We start from the raw sequence: 22,252 nt of genomic DNA, 5'->3' as shown, positions 1-22,252 counted from the left end.
TAGTCTTCTGGAGGGAGCAGAGCCAGGGATGGCATGAGTCAAGCCAGGGGCCCATGGGGTAAAATTTAAGGAGGCTGACTGAGGAAGAGAGAATAAATATCCAAAACAGCACTTTTTAGAAAATGAATTGGGATACCAGGCAGGAAAGGAACCATGAGAAAAATAAAGGGATTTATGTGATGCATACAGCAGACTGAAAGGAGAGATGGTGTAAAACACAGATCTCCTGACTTCCAGGCTGGAGGGCTTTACCTCCTTGTTTTTGGCTTATTTGGAATCCACAATATTATTTTATGTGGGTTACTGCAGCAATGTGTTATTATCTCTGCATTTTTTTCTGCTTTCTGACTTAGTTGAAATAACTATGGCTTTGGGGTTGGACAGACTGGATTCCAGTTTTACCACATACAAATGTATGCAACTTTGAAGAAATTATTTACCACCCCTGAGTCATAGATCCTCCTCTGTAAAATGGGGCTGTTTCTGGAATTAAATGAGATAATTTATACGAGTTTACTTGGGCATTCATTCAGCAAAGTGTATTGAGTGCCTGTCTATTGCCAGGGCTGCGGAGGAAACCAAGATGGCCCTAGGTTTTAATCTAGTGAAGGAAACATGATCTTTTGAATATATGAGACATTAATGAACACCTGCTCAAGTACTGTTTGTCAAGAGATGAAGTAGATGCTAATATTCGAGGTTCCCTCTTTCTTAGTGTAGGGGTGCTAGAATCAGTTCATATAAGGGACTGTTTCTTCTTTATTCACAGGTTTCATTTTTTTTCCAGTAGATTAATTTAGCTTTACACCTCACCAAGCAGACACTGGAGCCTACTGAATGGATAATACACATCTCATAAATTCTCTTACACAAAAGACCACAGTGAGTCATGCTTTCAAAAGTGCCTGAAGATGGATTTACGCCCCATGACAGTCATAATGGTTCATTCGGAGCAGTTACACAGTCTGCTGGGTAAATAATGCAAGTTGTATAAATCACATGATGCTGTGTTTACACAATAGGCCGTTACGACTCCAGAGGAGCTCAAACAACCTGATACAAGAGGATGTTATAAATGATGTCAATACAGTGCAAGTTTAAGTTAATCAAGGAAGCAACCCCAAAGGAGGGCAGGTTTGTCAGGGTGGCCTAAAGGAGATAAGATGAATAAAATATGTCTTTGGTGAAAGGTTATATTAGTTAAGCCTCCTGGCTGCCAAATACTGGAGTTGATTTAAACTCCCTTTATGAAAAAAAAAAAAAATGAAAGAAGGGTAGGATTACCCCTCAAAAATATGCAGGGGTACTTCACAGAACCCCAAAGTCAAACTACAGCTAAGTTTCAAGAAGGAACTGAAATTAAGAGAGGGAATGCTGCAAAAATCCAGAAAGTTTCTCATTTCTGTCTTTTTTTTCTCTCAAAAACTTCATTCTACTTTCGAATTACATGTTGGCCTTCTCTGCTTTCTTCTCTGTGTGGCCTCTTAGCATCCGAGTTTCCCTGTTAACTGTTCCAGCAGATTCCCTGGCTCTAGGTCTTAGTTTCATTTCCCAGGTGGGAGATTCTCTTTGGCTCACTCGGGGTCAGATCTCTCCACCCCCTCACCCCCTCATCCCCCAGGAAGTTATAGGAAAAGGCTGGGGGCATATAGTAGAATCATGGCTTTATTTATAAAATTCATTAGCACAACCCAAATGCCTGGGGCACAGGCCTGTACGGAAGGAGGTGTTTCTCAGAGAGAAGGATGGCTCGTGGAATGTAGAGACAGCCAGATAAATGTCCTCCAGAAGTGCTGTCCCCTTGATAAGACCCAGAGGCAGAGAGAACACACAGAGTAGACTCAGGAGGTACTGGGCTGCCCCAGAAACATCCAGGAAAGAGAAAGGATAAGAAAGTTACCAGGATGTTGTCTGTTTTTATAACGGCTTGATTTACCTTATATATATATTTAATTCTAATGGAGTACTCATGTCTTGGCAGAATGCATTGCAAAATGAACAAATAAAAACAAAAACAACACCCACAATTTGAAACACTAGAAGGATAGGTTTTTGGTGTTCACGCCCTGTACCTATGAAAGGAGCTCAGTGAGTGTTTGCAATTTCTATGCTCTATTTATATGGGATCCAGAGTAGAAACATGTGAATAGTCTAGGCACCTGTTAAATATCATGGGCTTGATATGGGGTTATCGTTACATATTAAAGCTCATTATTTATAAAATTCATTAGCATAACCCAAACGCCCCAGTACACTGTGACTTTGGCTAGCTCCTGTTTTGCCGGGAAGAATGATAGCGGATGGCTCTCATCACAGGAGTGTCAGGATAGTTCTTTGAATTTATAGCACGTATGCTCGCCAGCATTCTGCATCCTCCACGGTAACCCTAGTTCTTGGGATGCCCAGAATCACGACTTTCCTTTCCTTGTCTCTTTCCTTCATTCTCCGTTCTTTTCTAGATGGTTCTCATAACCCAGGATAGGAACTTATTTATCAGCTGACTAGCTGAGCTTGGAAAAGACATCTTATTTGCTTATCAATCAGTCCACTATATGTGTGAGTGGACTGGCAGGCATTTGTGGGGTGTTTGGGAGATTCCTGCTTCCTTCCTTACCATTCAGGATATAATTCAGGGTCAGAAAGGCAAATTCATGTGTTATTTTTCTAAAAGTTTGGGTTTTTAGAAAAGTTAAGAAAGTTTAAGGAAGGAAACAAAACCCAGCCAGAATTCCACCAAGTTTAACATTAGGCATTCTTCCGCAAAGGAAAGGGAAGAGGGAAATAACACCAAATGGATCTTTCACTGAGGAGTACACATGCTTTGTTGGAGGAGTTAATTAACTCACATCAAGATTAGAAAGACAGGGACTTCCCTGGTGGCGCAGAGGTTAAGAATCCGCCTGCCGTGGCGGGTGGGGGTGGGGGTGGGATGAATTGGGAGATTGGGATTGACATGTATACACTAATATAAAATAGGTAACTAATAAGAACCTGCTGTATAAAAAATAAATAAAATTCAATTAAAAAAACACCAGAATCTGCCTGCCAATGCAGGGGACACGGGTTCGAGCCCTGGTCCGGGAAGATCCCACATGCCGCAGAGCAGCTAAGCCCGTGCACCACAACTACTGAGCCTGCACTCTAGAGCCCATGAGCCACAACTACTGAGCCCATGTGCCACAACTACTGAAGCCCGAGCGCTTAGAGCCTGTGCTCCACAACAAGAAAAGCCACTGCAATGAGAAGCCCGCGACCACAACGAAGAGTAGCCCCTGCTCGCCACAACTAGAGAAAGCCCGCGTGCAGCAACGAAGACCCAGTGCAGCCAAAAATAAAAATTAAAAAAAAAAAAAGTTTAGAAAGATAGAGATTACTGACAACACTTAGTCAGCACTTACTCTCCACCGAGCACCAAACACAGACATCATCTCAGCTCATGGCGATTCTGTAAAGTAGTTAGGTTCCACATGTTCAATTTAAAAGAGGTATTTTAGACTCAGGGAGCTTAAGTGCCCTGTCCAAAGTGACACAGTAATAAATGGGATCATCTGAACCCAAGTCAGAGTTGCTCCAATGCTGATGTTTATCCCCCTGATAAACTACTCTCCCTCTGTAAAAAGGAGAGCATGTGAACTTCTTAAAGGAAAGAATGTCGCCTTGCTCTTCAGATGCTCCAGTCAATGAAGTGTCTCCTAAGACACATTCATACAAAATCAGGTGTTTATTCACAATCCTTCCATTTTTAAATAGCAATCCCTGCCCATCCCCCACTTCATCAGATATGGAAGTTAGACAAGAACCTGCAGCTCCTGATCAAGACACACTGATGGATGCGGTCAGTGGATCACTGATACAATGCATTCTGAGCAAAATATAGTCAAAGGGACCACCTCACTACAGAGTAAATAACTAGGTAAAGTAAGCCATATGCAGAGAAAGAGAAAAGCCCACATCCAGCTCTGGAGCCAGGCAGACACTAGGTCTGTAAGTAATCTCTAGGTCTCTGCTATATTTGACAGATGAACTCCAAGCTCAGTGATTAATGCAGCAACTTACCCAACCTGGAAAGCTAGGAGTAAGATTCAAGATGGGTAATAAGTTTAAGGAAGAGGAGAGGACATTGGTAAGAGACTTATACTGTGGTCAGATTATTTTCACTGCATTATCAACTCCTGACTGGGGTTGGAGGGTGGGAATGGCCATTCGTTAATTCACATTCACGTTTTTAGTGATGCACAAAGTACAATGCCATGTACTTAATAGGTGCTCGACAGAAAAACAGGTGAAAAATATGACAAGGGTCAGGAGTTAAGGGGGAAGATATTTAAAAAAAAAAAAAGAACTTAAAACACTTTACTCTCTAGAGAGACAAACAGCAGATAAATTTCCCAATGCCTTACAAAGAAGGATTGTGGCAGAGCTTTGAGAATAACTCACTTCTTAAAGAAGATGTCCCCTAAAGAAGATGAATAACCTGCTATATAAAAAAATAAATTAAATAAAATTCAAAAAAAGGAGATGAATAAAAGATCAGAAAATGGTCCTCTCACTTTGACTTTCAGTTGTACGACGGACTCTGAAGTATACAGAGTTGGTGCCCCACCAGCAGTGGGGTCCAGGCAGTGGAGAAAGTCTGGCCCTTCAGTGCTTTCTCCAGTTAGAGAGACCCCTGCAGGCATCCCATTGTTCTGACCCATTTGTGTTCCAGAGAAAGGAGGGACTTTTAGGATCCTAAAATAAAGTTGTTGTTTCTGTAGGGGATTTCTTGCCCTCAGTCTAAAGTTTTTTAGTCTTTCTTGCAGCAGATGCACTAGCATACTTTAGGGAAGTCTCTTCTCTTACCTGGCACTTAAAGCAGAAAGATTTTCTTGAGGACCCAGGGACTGCTCGTAGGTGGCATCTCTCATTTTAGGGGGAGATGAGCTGCCAGTTCAGTTCCACTACCTACTAGTTATGTGACCTTGAGCATCACTTATCTAGTGTACTCATGCCTCAATTCCATTTGCTGTAAAATGAGAATCATGATGGTACCAACCTTATAATGTTGTTAATGACATTACAGAGATAATGTATGAAAAAGATAAGCCCAGTTCAGGCTCTCAATAAATTACTTATTTCTTCCTTTCTCTATGGATGAGGATACTTTGTCATACTCTTTATCAGCTGTCAGGAGTATATGAGATGGTTCTCAGGATTCATTTAACAGATACGAGGAAAAGGATAAACCATGAGGAGTCAATATGGACTTAGGGCAGTAATGCTTATATAAAACCTACACATGAATACTATCAAAGAGTCAATGTTGGTGAGAAGTCTCTTGAAAGATTAGAAATAATTACCAGTGAGTTAATAGGAATGGGTTCTGTCTGTTTCTCTTTAGTTTCTTTCTCCTACTCTTCCTTTGTCTTTGCTAGCTCAGGCTGCTTTAACAAAATACCACACACTGGGTGGCGTAAACAACAAACATTTATATCTCACAGTTCTAGAGGCTGGGAAGTCCAAGATCAAGGTGCCGACAGATATGATTCTTGGCAAGGGCCCTCTTTCTGGCTTGTGGATAGGCCACCTTTTTTTTGTTTTTTAATTGAACTATAATTGAGTTACAATATTGCATTAGTTTCAGGCATACACCAAAGTGATTTCAGTTATATATATATATATATATATATGTGTGTGTGTGTGTGTGTGTGTGTATATACATATATATGTGTGTGTGTGTGCATATATATATGTGTGTGTATATATATGTGTGTGTGTGTGTATATATATATATGTATGTATGTATGTATTTTCTTTTTCAAGTTCTATTCCATTATAGGCTATTACAAGATACTGAGTATAGTTCCCTGTGCTATACAGTAGGTCCTTGTTGATTATCTATTTTATACATAGTAGTGTGTATCTGCTAATCGCAAACTCCTAATTTATCCCTCCCTTGCTTTCCCTTTGGTAACCATAAGTTTGTCCTCTGTCTGTGAGCCTGTTTCTGTTTTGTAAGTTTATTTGTATAATTTTTTAGATTCCACATATAAGTGATATCATATACCATTTGTCTTTCTCTAACTTACTTCTCTTAGTATGATCATCTCTAGGCCACCTTTTTGCTGTATACTCACACGACAGAGACAGCAAGCTCTGGTCCCCTACTCTTCTTGTAAGGGCACTAATCCCCTCACTGGGCCCCACCTTCATGACCTCTAAACACAACTGCCTCCAAAGGCCCCATCTCCTAATACCACCACATGGGGGTTAGGGCTTCTGAATTGACAGGGGACACAAACATTCGGTCCATGGCACCCTCTTTCCTCCCCCACCATCCACCCTTGCTTGGTCTTTCTCAATGTTTGAGATCCACTTAGCTAGCAAATACCATTGTTATAGAAAAGAGAAATATGAGCAAGATTGTATAGACTAACAGGAATTTTCTGTGATATATGAGTAGTAGCCTTAATAAACTATAGGAGTCTGGACCTGCTGTCTAATTGCCCACAGAGAGCACGCAGATCAAATATTCTATAATCAAAATCATTATTGTGCTTATAATGGCTTAAAGCCAGCCAAGCTACACAGAAGGTGAACTCGGGTGTCTAGGAGTATATTTTGCAACTTATTTGTCCTGAAGATTTTTCCAAAAACCTTGCATTATTTAAAGTTGGATATTTTGAGGGTAGGTATGTCAGTTATTGAACTGTCAGGTTTTCTACTACAGAGAAGAGGTCAGGAAACTTTCTGTAAAGGACCAGATAGTAAACATTTTAGTCTTCTGGGGTCACACGGTCTTCGTTACAACTACTCAACTCCACCATCAGAGCACCTAAAGCAGCCGGAGAAAGTTCATAAACATGTGAGCATAGCTGTATTCCAATAAAACTGTGTGGACACAAGCTTGAATTTCATATAATTTTACATGTCTCAAAATATTATTCCTCTTTTGATATGTTTTCAAATATATAAATATGTAAAAACTATTTTGGCTCGTGGACCTTATAAAAACAGGCAGCTGGCCAGATCCGGTCTGATGTGGCTTCCCCTGCTGCAAAGAACAGGCCACACAAACTTTAGCCTCAGAAATCATTCACGTGGATGCTGCCAAATGTCATTCACATGTAATCATTCATTTCCCAGCTTCGGTAATGGAGTGGAGACGTATATTATTTAGTTAGGTCACAGAAGACCTGGACTCGTGTTCAATTCTGGTTCTGAGTGACCTCGGTGACTTCATTTAACAGCCCAGCAGCCCAGAAGGCACCTACGGAAGCTTCAGACACTGATGGTGAAGGGGGAGATCCACAGGGTCTGGCCCCTGCCTACCTCTCTCATCGCAAGCAATTTCACTCCCCCTCCCCCACTCCCATTCTCTTTAGGCACTTGGGGTTCCTGGCTGTTCCTCAAATATGCCCAACTCATTTTTGTCTCGAGGACTTTTACTTGCTTTTCCCTCAGCAAGTCCCTTTTCCCAGAGACTTAGGTAAGTGAATCGTATACACTGTTCAGCTCTTTACTTAAATATGACTTCCTCAGCCTCCTGATCTAGAACAGCACCTGACACCCACTACGCTACCTCTTTGTCTGCTTTATTTTCTACACTGACATTTACTGATAGCAAAATGATCTTGTTCATTAAATGTCTACTTCTTTGCTATCTAGCTTCCTTAATTGTCATGAGGACAAACTGTCCGATCCGCTGCTAGAACAGCACCTGGAATATCGTGGTTGCTTCACAATCACTTGTTGGATGAACAGTGAATAATTCGTATGTGTTTCTGGAAATAAGAAATCTTTGGGGCCCTTATCCTTGGAACCAATTCCCAGAATCCCATTCGGAGTATTCTCTGTAATAGCAGATACTAAACATACCTGCCGTGTAAGGCAAGCTCAGATAAATTAAATAACTTGCCAAGGGCTCAAAGGTAGTGTATGGCAGAGACAATGGGTGTTTGAACCCCGCTATCATATTTGAATGCCTGTTCTTTTTGTCCCACTCTTTGATAATGTCTGATATCCTGTAGGTATGGTGACCAAACTGTCCATCATTAAACCCAAGGTGTTTCCCCATCAAAAGTCCTGGCATGTTTATAAATTAGGATACTACACAGACGTCAAAGGGAACAAGCTACTGCTGCTTCCAACACAATGGGTGAGTCTCATGGTGAAAGAAGCCAGATTCAAAAGACTCCACACTGTGTGGTCCCATTTATATGAAGTTCAAAACAGGCTAAGCAAAATGATGATAATAAAAGCCAGAAGTATGGCTGTTTCTGGAACTGGGAAGAGGCAAAAGGGAACCTCACCAAAGGCTGAAAATGTTCTGTCTGTGTACGTGTGTACGTGTGTACAAATCTCAAGATGCACACGTAAGGTTTGTGTTCTTATATGCACGTTTTCCTTTAATAAAGAATCGGAATTGGGCTTCCCTGGTGGCGCAGTGGTTGAGAGTCCGCCTGCCGATGCAGGGGACACGGGTTCGTGCCCCGGTCCGGGAAGATCCCACATGCCGTGGAGCGGCTGGGCCCGTGAGCCATGGCTGCTGAGCCTGCGCGTCCGGAGCCTGTGCTCCGCAACGGGAGAGGCCACAACAGTGAGAGGCCCGCGTACCGCAAAAAAAAAGAATCAGAATTGAACAAACATTGAAACATAGAAAGTCGATATTTATAGAAACTGTGGGATAGAGCAACTGAAATTAGGGTGGCCTAAAAAAATTCAAAAGATCTGGTGCCCAGAGTTATAGAAAACCTAGCAGACCATCTAGAAGGGAATTCACGATGGTCTCAGAGGCTGACAGCTGATGGAAGATGAGACTGACCTCTGCCATCTGTCTGAAACCACTGCAAAAAGAGCTGAGCTAAGTCAAATTTAGGGAAGTGTGTCGTTTTCTCACGTCTGTCTTGCCTCAGCACCTCCCTCCACTCCTTGAATTTCATGAAGCACTTCTTCTCAGATTCAGCTTTTCTCCTGAGCGATCACCCCATTTTCTCTCAAACAGCAGGAGAGATGAGACATGCCCGTCAAACCTGAATCATGTTTGGCAGGAAAATAAGCTTGTTTTACTGCTGTTTGTCTTTGGAATTATCTTCCATTAAAAAGATTACAGTGAAGACAGCAAGTCTTTTCCTTTTTTTTCATAACAAGTCATAAAAACCTCAAGCCATTTAGGTATGGAAATATCCAAGAGCCCGAAGGGGCAGTCTGAGTTTTTATTAAAGAAACACCCGGTCCCTGAGAAGGAGCCTGAGAGAGTGTGACTGTGATGAGGGGGAAGGGACAGTCACCCCCAAAATGAGCCGGGGTCCTAAGAGATGAATTACAGACAAGCAACCTCCTTGAGCATCTTTGACAAATGACATCTGTGCTAAGACAAAATCAAAGGACAAGGTCAGTTTCCCCAGTGAATGAGGCTGAGCGAGTCATACATCTGGGCACCCCGCATGCCTGGTCCATGAAATCACCAGAGCGTCGAAGGAGAGTTATGTTTAAGGCCAAGGCTTATTTATGGAAAAATGAGTTTCGGGGCTTGGCTGTGCTCAAGCACAGACCTTCTGGGCTGCGGGTACATTGGTTATTCTTTACAAAGTAGTTCTTGTCCTCAAGAACAAGTGTCCTGATTTCGGCCTCAGTGTGGAGCCCAAAGACCTGGCCTATCAGCTTCTTCATTTCCTGTGGGCCACCATCCCCCCCTCCCTGTTCTCAAAGGGCAGCTTTGAAAATGATGCCCTCAGTTCACTTGGATGCTGGTACCTCATCCGAATAACGAAGCCGAGAAACACCAGAAGTGTATATGGGCTGGAAGCAGAAGAATGCGGCAAGGACCGATGTGGCCCTTTTACAGCATGACTGGCCTCATTCCTCCCCCTCCACAAGCAGAGACATACCGGAAAAGGACTGAGTGGCCGACCTCTTCTCTGAGCTTTCAGGACTTCGAGACCATAGGACAGATGGCTCCTCAAACTTGCTGCCGTGCAATTTCCTAGCCCCACAGAATTCTCTATCCGAAGAAACTAATTACTTACTGCTGTTTTCTGCTTTCATCAAGAGCGTTATGTAAAACCAGGACAAGATGATATGAAAATTGATAAAGGCCTTTAATTATGTTTCTTTGCCCCAAGTCTCCGTGGAGACCTCGGCATTTTCAAAATAAACTTGACGTGATGCTGGGGCGCTTGAACTACTGCGGATATTTGAGAAAATAAAAGCATGGGCTACACTTATCAGCACTGACAAGGGGGCAACTGGGGCCAGCAGGATGTGGAGCTCTCTAGCAACACGACTGATGATCTGTAGTCCCTTTTTCCCTTAGAACACATTTCTACTTTCCCCGAGGTGTACGCGGTGAGAGCAACTCTAAAGAAACTTCCATTGCTCTGCCCCCTTCTTTAGTCTCTGGTTTGTAAATTCCAGGGGCTGTTTCTAGGGGCAGGGCGTCAGCTAGGATCACTACTCCTGAAGGCATGTCTTGGGACCTTTCCCATCTCCCTTGCTCAGTAACGTGCTGAGTCACCAAAGGAAGGGGTGTGACTGACAAAGGGACATGTCTCCCCTCCTTGCTTTAAAACACATGATTTATCCAAGGGAATCAAAATACCTCCTGTCCAGTGAGGCCCACAGTGTGTGCAGACCTGAGGAAGCCTGGCTGAGGGCACAAAGGGGACAGAGTTCACCGGACCCACCATGTCCCCCGACGTGGACTCTGGCCTCCCTCCTCTCACCCACCCATTCACAGATACTCTGTTACCATTACAAGGACCCTCTTTCCCGTACTGGAACCACCTGGAGGTCCTGAAGACAAATGTCAGTTTCCTGAAGACAAATGGGACCAACTGTAACCAGGAAGATTTCAGTATCCTTTAGACTAGGAGTATATGGGGCACAGGTGGGACAGTGCATCCATCTTATCTCCAAGGTTTTTTTTTTTTCTTATTTTGACTGCAATTTATATGAGCCTAAAAAATCACTTTTCTCAAGCCAGCTCTGCCCAGTATTCTAATACCAGGTCCTCCCATGACAACTCCATATCCATCCTATGTGAGAGGGTAGTAAAGATACTAAGCAAGGTGCTGTGACCTCTGACCTCTGTCTCAGATTACCCCTTATCCATCTCTTCCTTTCTTGTAGACCCTTAAGATTTTTCAGAAGCCTTCCACAGCACTGAAGGATCTCAGCTTTATCGGACACTTTGACCTGTGGGACCATTCCCCAGGTTCAAATGTACAGATCCAACAACCAGTGTTTAAATGGGCTCACTTTGGGCATTTGGGGCAGAAGAAGTCTCAGTCATGTGGGACAGTCCTGCACATTACACTGGAAGATTATAACACCTGTCTTAGTCTACTTGGGCTGTTCCAGCAAAATGCTACAGACTGGGTGGCTTAAATAACAAACATTTATTTCTCATAGCTCTGGAGGCTGGGAGGTCCAAGATCAAGATGTCAGCATCTGGTAAGAGGCGTCTTCCTCGCTTGTAGACAGCTGCCTTCTTGCTGTGTCCTCACACAGGGGCGAGAGTAAGATCTGGTGTCTTCCTCTTCTTATAAGGACACTAATCCACATGGGGGCTCAGACCTTTCCTAAACCCAGTTCTCTCCCAAAGGCCCCATCTCCAAATACCCTCACACTGAAGACTAGGGCTTCAACATATGAATGGGGGGGGCACAAAATTGAGTCCATAGGAACACCCCTGGTTTGTACCCACTAAAAACCATCAGTAATCCCAATCACTGTGACAAACTGACACACATTTCCTAATGCTCTCAGCAGAGATTCACTAAAGAAAAGCAAACAAAAACCTTAAGACAATGGGAGAGGTTGCTAAAATAGGATGGCTTTGTTCACTATATGAGAAAACACATCCAAATCTGATTGTGTACATATATACACACATATATATGTATAACTGAATCACTTTGCTGTACACTTGAAACTAACATAACATTGTAAATTAACTATACTTCAATTAAAAATTTCAAAATAAATAAATACATAAAACCCATCCAGGAAAACTATAACACTGCAGTCCTGACACCCGACTTACACTCTCCCACCTACCCCCATCCTGCCAGATGTAATTCAAAAACAAAAGCAATGCCAGAATAGTAAAGTATAAGAAAATCCAATGTTTTATAGTTTTTCCTAAAATAACTACTTTTTACTTAAAAAATGTACAAACTGTTTCAAAATAAAATAATTGTCCTTCTTCTGACTCCTTGGTATCTAAAGCATGTGCCTGATCTGACCATTGGGAAATCTAGCACTTCCCTGCAGCTAAAGAGAAAGCTCTTCATCATGGACTTCATCAGGAGGACCTGGTTTCCGCCTACCTCTCTACCCTCCCCTCCCATCATCCCACCCCCATGCTTTGTGCTTCAGGCACCAGTAGTCATGCAGATTCTGTATTGTATCCACCCCTAGCCCTATCCTCTAAATACACACACACACACACACACACACACACACACACACACACACACTATTCAAGTCTGTGACTGTTCATGTTTCCACATTATGTGGAATGCTCCTCCCACCCCCAACACCCAGTTCCTGTTCACCAGGCTAATTCCAGTCATTCTTTGAGCCTCAACTAGACAGCCTCTCCTCCAGGCAGCCCTCCTGACTGCCTCACCCCCTTCCTCATCACCCCTGCAGGCCTCCAGCAGCATATTCTACACTGGTCTGCAGTCATCTTTTGATATTCCTCTTTACCACTAGATTATAAGGGCTTTAATGGCAAAGATTATTTCTTTTTCATCTTCTGTCACTTCAGCTTGATGAAATAAATTATTTCAAGTTCTCTGCAACACAGCCTTTCTAAAGTTATAATATAAGTAGCTAAAGTCATTCTTCAAAAATCTATGAAACTGTCAGAAAGCCCTCAGCATCCTTCCATCCTTCTTTCTCAGCAGAGATGTCTCAGTCCCACTCCCCAGACACTCACACATGTGCTTTGACCAAGGCTTTCTCTAATAGAAAATATCTTCTTGGACTTTGCCGTGCATGCCAAGGTTGAGCAACTGACTGAAGACTTTCCTTTGCTCATCAAAATTCCTTCTTTTTTTGTAGCAAACGCTTCAACCCAGCTCTGTGGCAGGTGATTTGATGAACTAGTCTAGCATTTCCAAGAGGGTGTGGTGAATTATTTATGGTGGCATTTTAATAGTTATAATTAATTTTAGTATTTTTATAATCTACATAACTAGAAGATCAAATCAGGAATTTCATAGTTATTATTGCTTAGGAGGAGGCTAAAATTAGAAGGAAATGAGTTACCTTATGTTACTTAAAAGTAACATAAAAATGTGACAAAAATCAAGAAGAATCCTCAACCTTGATGGTCCATATTAAGTATCAGTCTGGATCAGCTACTGTACCCAGTTATTCAATCAAACACAAATCCAGGTGTTGCTCTAAGGGTGTTTTGTAGATATGATTCACATCTACAATCAGTTGACTTAAGTAAAGGAGATCATCCTCCATAATCTGGTTGGGCCTGATTCAATGAGTTGAAAGGCTCTAAGGGTAGAACTGAGGTTGTCCTGGCAGGGAAGGAATTCTGCCTGTAGACTGCAGTGTCAGATCCTGCCCGAGTTCCAGCCTGCCCTGTGGATTTCAGATATGTATAGCCACGCCCCACATCTGCCAATTGCGAAAGTAGATAGAGATAGAAATAGACAGAGACAGATAGATAGAAAGATAGAGTGATAAAGAGAGAGAAAAAAGAAAAGGATCTCATCCTACTGGTTCTGTTCTCCTGTTCTCTGGTGGGATGCTGGATGATACATCAAATGACTGAGTTTTTGCTTGAGTTTCCCACTGCCAGGGATAACTGCATGTTAACTCTGACCTTCTGGAAACAATGCTTAAGACCCTCACTTGCCTTTACTGTTTAGGATTGTTGTTGTAAACAAAATCTGAGATATTCATGTCTTGACAAGATGCCTTTGCTCTTTTTCCACTGCCACATCCTCTACTGGTTTGTGGACCTATTGTCCCTGCCAAATGCATCAGCTGGGATGGGAACAGTAATATATTTCAGCTGACATACATCACCCGATTCAGTAAAGCAGTGCTAGTAGTCAGTAAATTAGTGCTGGTACTTGATACTCACATGTGCTGTCAAAATAGAGGTGCTCCTTTGAACCCTGGGATCCTAGAGTAGCCAGGCTCCACAAAGCCCTGGCATCCAAATCATCTGGAGTTTTTTAGTTAAAAATGAAATTTCCTAGACCCCCATCTCAGTTCTCCTATATCAGAATATCTTATAGGAGGCCACAGGACCTTAATTTGTACAAGCTCATAGCATGAGACTTATATGAGCTAAGTTTTAAATCCAATGCCCGAGGAATTCCCTAGAGGCCATGCAGAATGGTTGTAGCTTTATATGTTTTAAATTTGGGGTCCTGTAACAAAATGTATTTGAGAACTCTCTTTTACAGCTATAAGAACCCAAAAGTTTAGAACCCACCAAGCCAGTCTGTGGTAGGTTGAATTATTGACCCCAATTCCCTCCGTGTCCCACACCCTTGCCATGGCCTCTTCATGGATGGGGCATATTTCCACACTCCATGACTCTGGGGTTGCTTATGTGACTTGCTTTAGCCAATGGCAGGTGGGGCAGAATTGACCTGTGGACCCTCAGTATAAAGTCTTACCATGGTGATAGCTAACTGATACATAGTCTAATTCCCTAATTTTGTAGATGAGAAAACTGAGGATCTAAGATGCAAAGTGCCTTTCCTAAGGAAACTTAATCTGAAGGAATAGCTCAAAATGCTAGGACTTTCATGGCAGGTCAGAAGATGGACACATTGAGAAGAAGGTTTTCAACACTCTTCCAATTACACAAAGCAGACCAGAATCCTCAGGTCGATGAGCCTTTGGAGTAGCAGCATTGGTCCCTCCAAAAAACTTCACATGTCATGCTTGGCCAACGAAACAGCTGAAGTTCAATGGGCCCACCTTACACTGTGCAAGGTGAGGATCTGGCATCCTTTCCACCTCCTGTGTTCACCTTGGTTACTCTCAAACAATCATGCACTGCCTGTTGGAATGAAAACAAATGTCACTAAATGCTACTGTCCTGAGCATGGCATTTTTTTTTTGCCAACCATTAAGATGTATACATCCAAATGCCTTTATTTACTACTCCAAGAAAGCATCTTGCCTACTGGGCAAGCATCTATAGTAGTCAACTTGACAGGGGGTGAGGAGAGTGGAACTGTTTGTCATATGAGAGTCCAATTAGGACTCAGACTTGGAATTACGTTGCCCACTAAGACTTAAGAGTGTCCACACTGGGTGACTGATAATACGTTACATAAGATACCACAAAAGAAATCTACAAATTCATGATAACCTAAAGGACATCATTTTGATGCCTGTACATGTCAGAGAGCCCGGTGCTTTGGATTACCACAGCGTTTCCTGGAAACTCTGTTTTGCCAAATATCTTGAATTCGGCCCAAGCATTCTCCCCATTCACAGGCATATGGTGGGTTCAGTTCCGAAGGGAGATGAACTCTGTGTGTCCTTGCAGAAGGCTCAGACTACGCAATATTTAAATTAAAAAAAAAAAAGATAAACATCATTCTAGGCACATTCTGTGCCTCATCTCCATGACCCAGTTCCTGTTATCCATCAAGTAGGTTTTAAAATAGTTCACGTTTTTCAGTCCTGCAAAGTCAACAGTACTGGAAAGTTGGCAGGTCCACTTATTTAAACAAAGCTCCCAAGTTTTCTGCTGGCAGGTGTTTCCAGAGTTCTTGGAGCACAATTCTTTGGATAGGATATTTGCCAATATACATAGCAACAGGAAAAAAACGTGTTTTCCTTTGCCACAGTGGAGACACCAAAATGCCTTAGATGCAAAGCTGGATATTCAGTTTGGGGGCTTATTTTGGCTCTAGGTCAGGAATAAACAATAATAAAATCCAGCATCTCTCTGTCCAGGTCTGATGGGTTTCAGAGGGGAACAGGGACACTTCTCACGTTGGCGGTGTGGACTCTCCATCCATCTCTGCACAGTTTGACCCAATGAGAGTTTGGTTCTCCCTTCTTTGTCAATTCCTCCAGACTCCTGAATGTCCCATTCTCAAGCTTTCTAGCTAATTATGCCTGCAACTGAGGCTGGGGATAGTGGGTTTGAAATTTAATATGATGAAGGCAGAACAGGTAAGACTTTATTCTTCCTCCATCTGTCCTTAGGCATTGATTTCAATTACTCTTAAATCCAGCTTTCCAAAATTGAAACCTGGGACTGCTTTAAAATCTCATGACTATTTTTATAATCTGTTCCTTGGCAGTTGGACTAATTCATACTTGCTGCCATTCGATTCATTCCTCAGTCATTCAATTAAACTTGACACTGGTGCTGTAACCCCACGAGAGAGAAATAATCCCTTGTCTCTCACCCTGAACTGAATGAAAATAAATAGAAGATTTTTTTTAATGCAAAACCAAAGTTTGAGGAGGGGAAATATAAGCATGGAAAGGAAAGGTTTCGGGGACAAGTTTTTAAAACTCAAAGGAAGTCAAAATGTAACTGACTTAGAAGGTACTTAATGGTCATTAAATTGTAACCCAATGAAAATTATGAGTTTCAAATTCTGCTTACAAAAATTTAGAATATTAGGCACTACTAAAAGTTATTTTAAGTCATTTCTTCTTTAGTTACTTGCTAGTGGCATGTATTATTTCATGCTTGTGTTAATTGGCCTTATTTTTGCCTCTCTGTGTTACCTGTCTGCCACATCTCCCTCATATTATCTTGTCATTTAGTATCTTTGGAAGCTTCCTTACAAATTTCAAAATGAAGATACACTTTATCGATGTTCTGGGTTTAGAATGGGCCCTTTCAGTAAAGTCATGAACGTAGCCAAGGATCTTATAAATCCATCCGTTTCGGGAAAAAGAAATGGACGTTCGATTGTCAGCGAAAAAATCCATTTTTTCTTTCCTGTTAACTGTGGCTACAAAAAGAAACCACATTGATCAGACTCTGGGTTTTTCACCTTGGGAAGATGTCTGAAGGAGTAATAGTAGTGAAAAATATAGACTTTGCTCAGACAGACCTGAGTTCAAATTCCTGCATTGCTACCTACTTGTAGATGTTAAAAGATAAGGATCTTGGGTCTTCCCTGGTGGTCCAGTGGTTAAGACTCCGCACTGCCAATGCAGGGGGCACACGTTTGATCCCTGGTCGGGGAGCTAAGATCCTACATGTCGTGTGGCTCAGCCAAAAAAAAAAAAAAAAAAATGATAGGGCTCTTAATTCAATAACAGTCAAGTCATGGCACTGCCTCCTCCTAGCTCTGAGACTTAGGTCAGCTTGTTAAACTCTCTGGACTTGGCTTTCTCAATGGTAAATGGGCAGAATGAGTGGATATGTTTGGGAAAATTAAGTATACAGCAAGTGCAAAGCCCATAAGAGTAACTCAAGATGAAAACAGTAACAAACTTTGAGAAAAGTGTATCTGGCTGCAACCTTGACATCACCACACTTTTTGTTTTAACTTTCATTGTGTTTTATCTTATGAGTAATAAATATTGGTTGTAAAAAAAACCTGGAAAATATAGATAAGTTTTTTTTAATGAGAATTGTTTAATGACTTATAGAATCATCTACCAGAAATAATTCCCATGGAGAATTTGATGGAATCCTTTCAGACTTGATCACGAGACATCCAGGTGACATGACAATGCCCCTCAAAGGCTTCACTCCCAGCTGAGGGAGGACTGGCCAGCTCCCTCGTGGAAGAGTAGAGAAGGCATGGGAAAATTGACTCCTAGGAGATAAATCAGGAGAAAGCATCCTAAGCAAATTTGGGAGGAAATGAACTTTTTTGTTTATTTGTTTCCACAAATGAAGAAATGTTGTGAATTTTAGGCAGGATATTGTTTTTTGCCAGATCGTTCTTTTGGAAGAGGCAACAGTGCTAAGATAGAGCTCCTCCCGGAAAGATAAAAGGCCCAGGATGATCTCTGCTGGTGAGTTTCAGTAAATATGATGAATCAATATTGTTTTAACTGTTAACTCCCAATGACTGAATTGGAAAGGACTAATAAAGCAATAACTTTTTTACTGAGTTGCCTCACTTTTCCCTTGATTATTGGAAAATTTGTGAAAACTTTTTGGCTGTCTCTGTGGCCTTTACTATCAACAGATCTCAACAAGTATTTTTGAAAAGTTTCTCATAAAACCTGTTTGTTAACAATGTTGTATGCAATATTTATATACTGCTTCATTATTCATTATATTTGGAATATTAATAGCATAGCTACCATCTTTGGGGTGCTCTGTTTGTGCATAAATCCTCCAAATCCCATTTTTAAATTAAAAAAACTGAAGCTTAGAGCAGTTAAGTAAATTGATCAAGGTCACAGAGTTAGTGAGTAGTGGACATGGAATTTAAACACAGGTCTCCCATAGTCCAAAAATCATATTCTATTCACTACAATGTGTTAAAACTTATTGTGTGTGTACACACACAAGCTCATACCTGCTCCAGACCACTCACCAGGACACAATCAAGCAACTGCTGATAAAGGAAGATGTGCATAATTATAGAAATATTTGCATGTAGGAAAATGCTTTGCAAGGGTTCACTGGGAACGGAACACTATGGCCCTAGACTTATACTTCCATTGGGAACTTCTCTGGTATGTGTGTGGCACAGTTACTAATTTTAATAAGTCAATAAAATCAACTGATAGTCAAGAGCCTATACATATACATGAATATTATACTTGTAAAACCCAGAAAAAGAAAGAAAACACACCAGTGAGCTCTTCACAGGCTCTGAGATGATTCCTGTAGGACCTATAGTCTCGATATGTTGGCAAAGATGACCACAGGCTCAAACTGCCAGCAACTGAAGGATGAGCACAAGGTCTCGATGGAAAGGGAGGTAGAATGAGGTTGAAGTTAAACGGAACACAGAATTGTTTTCAGTGAGCAGAAGCCAAACCTTTCCTTTTCTTCTATACTTCATAGACTTTTCAGCCCCTTAAAAATGTCATGGGCGGGCTTCCGTGGTGGTGCAGTGGTTGAGAGTCCGTCTGCCGATGCAGGGGACACGGGTTCGTGCCTCAGTCCGGGAAGATCCCACATGCCGCAGAGCGGCTAGGCCCGTGAGCCATGGCCGCTGAGCATGCGCGTCCGGAGCCTGTGCTCCGCAACGGGAGAGGCCACAACAGTGAGAGGCCGGCGTACCGCAAAAAAAAAAAAAAAAAAAAAAGTCATGGGCATCAAAAGAAAACTCCTGGAACCACATGAAGTTTATTTCCTTTTGCCCTTATGTCCTCTCTCTGTTGAACCTCCATTAGCTTGGAATTGGGGAAGAAGCTTTATGAATGAATGAAGATAAAGCCAGAGAGAGAGAAGTAATGTTTATTAAGCACCCACTGAGGGCCAGGCACTCACCCAGGTGGTCTGTATATCGAGCCCCTTCCCCAACACCCCTGCAGAGTAGATGTTATTATCCCATCTTCCAGGTGAAGAAACTGAGGATCAGATAAGCTAGGTAACTTGACTCATTCAACCATGTATTAACCCACGTATGAGAGTTAGGATGCCAGACAATTCCCAAGCCTTTCTACTGCATCGGGAAAAGAAAAAATAGGCCTGAACTTAACTTCTCAATTTCACAGCCATGATGAGACTTATTAATTTTGTTCAGTTTACTAATATCTGAGGAGTGAACATGTATCACATTCTTTGGGTCATGATAATCTTTTATAATTGTGAATTCCAGATAAAGCCCCCAATCACAGTCCAGTCCAAACCTTGGAGTAAAAAGAGGTTCACACAATAACAATAAATTCACGTGTCTCTGCTTTGGGGAGACACAGAGCCCTCTTTACGTTCCTTCCGTAGAGGTTTGTGAATGTCTAGGGTGTCTGAGATACACACTCTGTGAATTGTCTTCTTATGACACTAGGTGTCTGCTGTTTTCCTTCTCTTTTGCTCCATCTCACTGCGATTGTGTCTTTGGCTCTTTACATTATCAAGAGAGGCCGCCCGACTCCAGTGCCCACCAAGATGCCCTCATTGCTGCTAACGCTGCCACGCATCACCTCCCAAGGCCACCAGTGCCAGACTCTGTCTCTGCCCAAACTCCTGATATTAATGCTGCCAAGACATTGAGACCCCAAAGCCCACTGGAGTAATTAGTATTTAAAACATGGAAAACAAACTTTCTTTACTTGTTCATAATGCATGTCCACAGGGCCTGGGCTAGAGAATCATTGGAGAGACAAGCCCCAAGGCTGCTCAAGACCCCCAGCCCTCCTCAACACTAGCCCACCACTGAACCAAGTTGTCTGCAGCTACCTTGTCTTTCCCTAGGATGTGGTCTTTCTTAGGAGGAATCTCGTTCCTTCTTCTGAGGACTGGCTCCAGATATATGAGATGCTAAAGATAATCTCAGTTTGGAGCCCACCTGGGATCCCTGCTTTTGACATCTGTATGTGGAAAATGTGGTCCAGGGAAATTATGGGTTTGTTCAGTGTTCTCAAGCTTCTTAGTAGCAGAGATGCAACCAGAGTTTGGATATCCTGACTCCTAATTCAGAAAAGTATTATTTTGTTCATTCGTGTATCTATTCAATAAACATGGACGGAGGGCTGGTTTTGTGCCAGCCACGCAGGAGGGATGTACACAACCTGTGCTGGTCCTTAGAACTCATGCCCTAATGGTGTGAAAAGTCCATTTCTAATGGGTGGTAAGTGCTCTGTAGGGTGAAACTCAAGTTCAGTGGTAGTTCACAGGAGGGGCCCCTAATGTGGGAATGGCCCCCGAGATGAGATGAACTTCAGGACAAGGAAAAGGTACCTAGGCTAAGGAAGGAGGCTGACTTATAAGCGATGGGCTGGGGAGGTTGGGGAGGTAGGTTTTTGATCCAGTGAAACCCGTAGATAGTTGAGCTCTAAGCTTTTTTGCCAATAAGTTTATGTTTTTCCTTTAGAAGTTAAATAAATGTCCATTTTCTTTTTCTTGGTAATAACACAGACCTTTAAAAACAGCAACTTTATAACACAGAGGTTTCCGTGTGAATTTATTAGAAGGAGGGACAGAGGACGGGAATTTAATTAATGAGAAAGATGGGGTTGGAAGCAAGATTGTGACTTCAAATAAATTAGGCAAAACTAATGTCAAATAACCCTCAGGAGTGGATCTAGTTTTGGGGGGGTCTGAAATTCATATAACATGGCAGACATTTTTTAAGAAAAATCACGCAAAAATATCTTACCTTTGTACTTTTTTGAAAGACCTGTGAGTACATGAACACACTGTAATTTGGGATGGGTCTTGTGAAAATGCAGGGTCCTGAAATTTAAGCCTCATTAGCATCTTAATAAAGCCCCTCCTAAAGGCACCACTTCAGAGAGAGAGAGAGAGAGAGCCTAAAGCAATCATAAAATGCCTCAAACACAGGGCTGGGTTGCAGGCCTGTGAACTACTTACGTTCTTAATTTCAAAACTTTCCCTATTTGAGTGGTCTCAGGGAGCTCATAGACGGGAAAGAGAAGAGGAAAGAGGTAAAGACTGTGTGTGTGTGTGTTCTTATAACTGTGGTCTGCTAAGGGAGATTTTTTTCATGGTCACTTCTAATAGACTGTGTTCTAGGAAGATTTCAACACCTTCTTAGCAAACAATGGCCATGTAAACCTGAAGTGAGAAGCCAAGAGGATGTGGTCTTTCAGCACTTCTGTCTAAAAAACTCTGCTGAGGAACTTCCTGCATGAAGGTGAAGGAAAAAATAAATCTTCCTGTGGACACACACGTTCTCTGTGTTTCTCACAGGTGTTTCGTTTGGAACACAGCTCTTCAAGGGTGGACTGGGGAGGGGGGTGGAAGTGCAGAGGAGCGTTGGAAGGGAAGGATGGGGTCGGGAAGGTGCTGTACTGTCCAACTCACTCTGCGGAAAAGAGAAAAGCCCCGATGTCTATCCAGTGTCTGTGCTAAAAACACTCTCACTATGGCTGATTCCAGTCCACTGATCTGCCATCACTGATGCGGAGCTGGGAAGATACGGGTCCAACCAGTTCCTGCGGGTCACTGAGACCCACGGCAAGAGAGATCTCTGGATGTAAACTTTCTGTGGTCTGGTTGAGGATTCCTGGGGCCACTCCCAGAACAGACCTTTTATTTCAAATCCTCTCAAATGTGAGAAGCAGGTGCTCGGCTTTGCCTCCAGCACCTGCAATAATACACAGAGTGAGGATGTTGGGTCCCACATGCTCTTGAGTGAATGCTGCTGGACTA

This window comes from Lagenorhynchus albirostris, chromosome 10 (assembly GCF_949774975.1).
Source record: "Lagenorhynchus albirostris chromosome 10, mLagAlb1.1, whole genome shotgun sequence".
In the NCBI taxonomy this organism is placed as follows: domain Eukaryota; kingdom Metazoa; phylum Chordata; class Mammalia; order Artiodactyla; family Delphinidae; genus Lagenorhynchus; species Lagenorhynchus albirostris.
This window is presented reverse-complemented; position numbering follows the sequence as displayed.